At 52.2% G+C, this 7061-nt stretch overlaps 1 pseudogene across 1 annotated transcript in view; it reads right to left on the reverse strand.

Annotated features, from left to right (window-relative positions):
- Window positions 1-534: 534 nt before the first annotated feature.
- Window positions 535-7061, reverse strand: part of LOC306927630 (ephrin type-A receptor 4-A-like) — an 86623-nt pseudogene continuing 80096 nt past the window's right edge. Inside the window, exon 16 of the transcript XR_013792490.1 lies at window positions 535-920. The product of XR_013792490.1 is annotated as an ephrin type-A receptor 4-A-like (transcript). The remainder of the gene's footprint in view (window positions 921-7061) is intronic.

The raw sequence follows: 7061 nt of genomic DNA on the forward strand, positions 1-7061 counted from the left end.
AGGGGCCTCCAGTACCACTGAGGGGCCTCCAGTATCACTGAGGGGCCTCCAGTACCACTGAGGGGCCTCCAGTATCACTGACGGGCCTCCAGTATCACTGAGGGGCCTCCAGTATCACTGACGGGCCTCCAGTATCACTGAGGGGCCTCCAGTACCACTGAGGGGCCTCCAGTACCACTGAGGGGCCTCCAGTATCACTGACGGGCCTCCAGTACCACTGACGGGCCTCCAGTACCACTGACGGGCCTCCAGTATCACTGACGGGCCTCCAGTACCACTGACGGGCCTCCAGTACCACTGACGGGCCTCCAGTACCACTGACGGGCCTCCAGTATCACTGACGGGCCTCCAGTACCACTGACGGGCCTCCAGTACCACTGAGGGGCCTCCAGTATCACTGAGGGGCCTCCGGCCTCCAGTATCACTGAGGGGCCTCCAGTATCACTGACGGGCCTCCAGTACCACTGACGGGCCTCCAGTACCACTGAGGGGCCTCCAGTACCACTGAGGGGCCTCCAGTATCACTGACGGGCCTCCAGTATCACTGACGCTGCCATCTCTGTCCTCCATGGGCTCCAGAAAGGCGCTTCATGCCACCACACTCCACGGATGTCACAGAGGTTGTACGACGTACAGTATGTATGTCTCCCTTCTGCCTTTTTTAAAATCATCATCTTCACTTCTTGAATTTTCTCTTTAAAAAAAACAAACAAACAAACAAAATAAAAGTCCCTCTAAAGTGCACTGATGAGGTAAACAGAATCCAGTACGTTTATATTCCATGTTCTCTCGCTCTTGGCCTTCAGACCGGAACCATTCTCTCCTGTATGCGTTGCATGTGGGACATCATTTCCTGCTGCACGCTGGCGAGGATCAGCTCCTGGTGCGACGGCGTGATGATGCCGATTCTGTCCATCTCCCTACAGGCACCCAGACACAACCATGCAAATGGTTCAGTTTTCGTGAGACATATGTGCTTTTCACCACAAACACTACGTATTTGATATTGTGTCATGCTGTAAAAAACAGACAATCTACAAATCTACTGAAAGACATTTAACACCCGTTGACAGGTACTGTATACTCGTCAGGTAAATCTTAATTAATTTTGCGCAATGCCACGGGGCACTCTTGACGAGTAGGCTCATCTTAAACCATTCTGGATGGGAACCCCTGTTGGTGTTTTAACTAAGCATTATGTTATACTTTAGCTATTGAAAAATAGCAGATCTACAAGCTCATAGCGCACCACCGAGTGGCGCGCTACGAGCTTGTAGGTCTGCTATTTTTCAATAGCTAAAGCATAGCATAATAGCGAACGTTTTTTTTATTTCGACGTCAGGCCTAAATGGGTTAAGGCGTTTGATATCGCTATAATATCGCCTCGCTGTGTTCCATTTTTGGAACCGCTCCGGTTGCTATGCACCGTTGTCAGGGCCCCTCCCGCACCGTTTTTGTTTCAACATAAGCATTAGCTTCTGTTTTTGTCGCGGGCTTTGCAGGCTCTTTTCTCTGAAACTACCCCGCTGTCCGTGGTTTTGAACTATTCTCCGATGTTCGGAGGTGATTTCTGATTAACCGATGATCGCGATTGGAACATTGGCCTTTTCTAGAGCAAGGATTAGCCTTATTTTAGCTTGGTAGCATTAACGCTAATACTTTACTAACATAGAGAACTGAAGTCTGACTTATGACGTGAAGATAAGAGGACGCTATAATGCCTATACACCTCCATGACCCAGGGGGATAGCGGGAGAAACATCAGGACTATACACCTCCATGACCCAGGGGGATAGCAGGAGAAACATCAGGACTATACACCTCCATGACCCAGGGGGATAGCGGGAGAAACATCAGGACTATACACCTCCATGACCCAGGGGATAGCAGGAGAAACATCAGGACTATACACCTCCATGACCCAGGGGGATAGCAGGAGAAACATCAGGACTATACACCTCCATGACCCAGGGGGATAGCAGGAGAAACATCACCTATACACCTCCATGACCCAGGGGGATAGCGGGAGAAACATCAGGACTATACACCTCCATGACCCAGGGGGATAGCAGGAGAAACATCAGGACTATACACCTCCATGACCCAGGGGGATAGCAGGAGAAACATCAGGACTATACACCTCCATGACCCAGGGGGATAGCAGGAGAAACATCAGGACTATACACCTCCATGACCCAGGGGGATAGCAGGAGAAACATCAGGACTATACACCTCCATGACCCAGGGGGATAGCAGGAGAAACACCTCCATGACCCAGGGGGATAGCAGGAGAAACATCAGGACTATACACCTCCATGACCCAGGGGGATAGCAGGAGAAACATCAGGACTATACACCTCCATGACCCAGGGGGATAGCGGGATAAACATCAGGACTATACACCTCCATGACCCAGGGGGATAGCAGGAGAAACATCAGGACTATACACCTCCATGACCCAGGGGGATAGCAGGAGAAACATCACCTATACACCTCCATGACCCAGGGGGATAGCAGGAGAAACACCTCCATGACCCAGGGGGATAGCAGGAGAAACATCAGGACTATACACCTCCATGACCCAGGGGGATAGCAGGAGAAACACCTCCATGACCCAGGGGGATAGCAGGAGAAACATCAGGACTATACACCTCCATGACCCAGGGGGATAGCAGGAGAAACATCAGGACTATACACCTCCATGACCCAGGGGGATAGCAGGAGAAACATCAGGACTATACACCTCCATGACCCAGGGGGATAGCGGGAGAAACATCAGGACTATACACCTCCATGACCCAGGGGGATAGCAGGAGAAACATCAGGACTATACACCTCCATGACCCAGGGGGATAGCAGGAGAAACATCAGGACTATACACCTCCATGACCCAGGGGGATAGCAGGAGAAACACCTCCATGACCCAGGGGGATAGCAGGAGAAACATCAGGACTATACACCTCCATGACCCAGGGGGATAGCAGGAGAAACATCAGGACTATACACCTCCATGACCCAGGGGGATAGCGGGATAAACATCAGGACTATACACCTCCATGACCCAGGGGGATAGCAGGAGAAACACCTCCATGACCCAGGGGGATAGCAGGAGAAACATCAGGACTATACACCTCCATGACCCAGGGGGATAGCAGGAGAAACATCAGGACTATACACCTCCATGACCCAGGGGGATAGCGGGATAAACATCAGGACTATACACCTCCATGACCCAGGGGGATAGCAGGAGAAACATCAGGACTATACACCTCCATGACCCAGGGGGATAGCAGGAGAAACATCACCTATACACCTCCATGACCCAGGGGGATAGCAGGAGAAACACCTCCATGACCCAGGGGGATAGCAGGAGAAACATCAGGACTATACACCTCCATGACCCAGGGGGATAGCAGGAGAAACACCTCCATGACCCAGGGGGATAGCAGGAGAAACATCAGGACTATACACCTCCATGACCCAGGGGGATAGCAGGAGAAACACCTCCATGACCCAGGGGGATAGCGGGAGAAACATCAGGACTATACACCTCCATGACCCAGGGGGATAGCAGGAGAAACATCAGGACTATACACCTCCATGACCCAGGGGGATAGCGGGAGAAACATCAGGACTATACACCTCCATGACCCAGGGGGATAGCAGGAGAAACATCAGGACTATACACCTCCATGACCCAGGGGGATAGCAGGAGAAACATCAGGACTATACACCTCCATGACCCAGGGGGATAGCAGGAGAAACACCTCCATGACCCAGGGGGATAGCAGGAGAAACATCAGGACTATACACCTCCATGACCCAGGGGGATAGCAGGAGAAACATCAGGACTATACACCTCCATGACCCAGGGGGATAGCGGGATAAACATCAGGACTATACACCTCCATGACCCAGGGGGATAGCAGGAGAAACACCTCCATGACCCAGGGGGATAGCAGGAGAAACATCAGGACTATACACCTCCATGACCCAGGGGGATAGCAGGAGAAACATCAGGACTATACACCTCCATGACCCAGGGGGATAGCGGGATAAACATCAGGACTATACACCTCCATGACCCAGGGGGATAGCAGGAGAAACATCAGGACTATACACCTCCATGACCCAGGGGGATAGCAGGAGAAACATCACCTATACACCTCCATGACCCAGGGGGATAGCAGGAGAAACACCTCCATGACCCAGGGGGATAGCAGGAGAAACATCAGGACTATACACCTCCATGACCCAGGGGGATAGCAGGAGAAACACCTCCATGACCCAGGGGGATAGCAGGAGAAACATCAGGACTATACACCTCCATGACCCAGGGGGATAGCAGGAGAAACACCTCCATGACCCAGGGGGATAGCAGGAGAAACATCAGGACTATACACCTCCATGACCCAGGGGGATAGCGGGAGAAACATCAGGACTATACACCTCCATGACCCAGGGGGATAGCAGGAGAAACATCAGGACTATACACCTCCATGACCCAGGGGGATAGCAGGAGAAACATCAGGACTATACACCTCCATGACCCAGGGGGATAGCGGGAGAAACATCAGGACTATACACCTCCATGACCCAGGGGGATAGCGGGATAAACATCAGGACTATACACCTCCATGACCCAGGGGGATAGCAGGAGAAACATCAGGACTATACACCTCCATGACCCAGGGGGATAGCGGGAGAAACATCAGGACTATACACCTCCATGACCCAGGGGGATAGCAGGAGAAACATCAGGACTATACACCTCCATGACCCAGTGGGATAGCAGGAGAAACATCAGGACTATACACCTCCATGACCCAGGGGGATAGCGGGAGAAACACCTCCATGACCCAGGGGGATAGCAGGAGAAACATCAGGACTATACACCTCCATGACCCAGGGGGATAGCGGGAGAAACATCAGGACTATACACCTCCATGACCCAGGGGGATAGCGGGAGAAACATCAGGACTATACACCTCCATGACCCAGGGGGATAGCAGGAGAAACATCAGGACTATACACCTCCATGACCCAGGGGGATAGCAGGAGAAACATCAGGACTATACACCTCCATGACCCAGGGGGATAGCAGGAGAAACACCTCCATGACCCAGGGGGATAGCAGGAGAAACATCAGGACTATACACCTCCATGACCCAGGGGGATAGCAGGAGAAACATCAGGACTATACACCTCCATGACCCAGGGGGATAGCGGGATAAACATCAGGACTATACACCTCCATGACCCAGGGGGATAGCGGGATAAACATCAGGACTATACACCTCCATGACCCAGGGGGATAGCGGGATAAACATCAGGACTATACACCTCCATGACCCAGGGGGATAGCAGGAGAAACATCAGGACTATACACCTCCATGACCCAGGGGGATAGCGGGAGAAACATCAGGACTATACACCTCCATGACCCAGGGGGATAGCAGGAGAAACATCAGGACTATACACCTCCATGACCCAGGGGGATAGCGGGAGAAACATCAGGACTATACACCTCCATGACCCAGGGGGATAGCGGGAGAAACATCAGGACTATACACCTCCATGACCCAGGGGGATAGCAGGAGAAACACCTCCATGACCCAGGGGGATAGCAGGAGAAACATCAGGACTATACACCTCCATGACCCAGGGGGATAGCAGGAGAAACATCAGGACTATACACCTCCATGACCCAGGGGGATAGCAGGAGAAACATCAGGACTATACACCTCCATGACCCAGGGGGATAGCAGGAGAAACATCAGGACTATACACCTCCATGACCCAGGGGGATAGCAGGAGAAACATCAGGACTATACACCTCCATGACCCAGGGGGATAGCAGGAGAAACATCAGGACTATACACCTCCATGACCCAGGGGGATAGCAGGAGAAACATCAGGACTATACACCTCCATGACCCAGGGGGATAGCAGGAGAAACATCAGGACTATACACCTCCATGACCCAGGGGGATAGCAGGAGAAACATCAGGACTATACACCTCCATGACCCAGGGGGATAGCAGGAGAAACATCAGGACTATACACCTCCATGACCCAGGGGGATAGCAGGAGAAACATCAGGACTATACACCTCCATGACCCAGGGGGATAGCAGGAGAAACATCAGGACTATACACCTCCATGACCCAGGGGGATAGCAGGAGAAACATCAGGACTATACACCTCCATGACCCAGTGGGATAGCAGGAGAAACATCAGGACTATACACCTCCATGACCCAGGGGGATAGCAGGAGAAACATCAGGACTATACACCTCCATGACCCAGGGGGATAGCAGGAGAAACATCAGGACTATACACCTCCATGACCCAGGGGGATAGCAGGAGAAACATCAGGACTATACACCTCCATGACCCAGGGGGATAGCAGGAGAAACATCAGGACTATACACCTCCATGACCCAGGGGGATAGCAGGAGAAACATCAGGACTATACACCTCCATGACCCAGGGGGATAGCAGGAGAAACATCAGGACTATACACCTCCATGACCCAGGGGGATAGCAGGAGAAACATCAGGACTATACACCTCCATGACCCAGGGGGATAGCAGGAGAAACATCAGGACTATACACCTCCATGACCCAGGGGGATAGCAGGAGAAACATCAGGACTATACACCTCCATGACCCAGGGGGATAGCAGGAGAAACATCAGGACTATACACCTCCATGACCCAGTGGGATAGCAGGAGAAACATCAGGACTATACACCTCCATGACCCAGGGGGATAGCAGGAGAAACATCAGGACTATACACCTCCATGACCCAGGGGGATAGCAGGAGAAACATCAGGACTATACACCTCCATGACCCAGGGGGATAGCAGGAGAAACATCAGGACTATACACCTCCATGACCCAGGGGGATAGCAGGAGAAACATCAGGACTATACACCTCCATGACCCAGGGGGATAGCGGGATAAACATCAGGACTATACACCTCCATGACCCAGGGGGATAGCGGGATAAACATCAGGACTATACACCTCCATGACCCAGGGGGATAGCGGGATAA

The sequence above is a fragment of the Electrona antarctica genome, assembly GCF_951216825.1.
Source record: "Electrona antarctica genome assembly, chromosome: 1".
Lineage (NCBI taxonomy): Eukaryota > Metazoa > Chordata > Actinopteri > Myctophiformes > Myctophidae > Electrona > Electrona antarctica.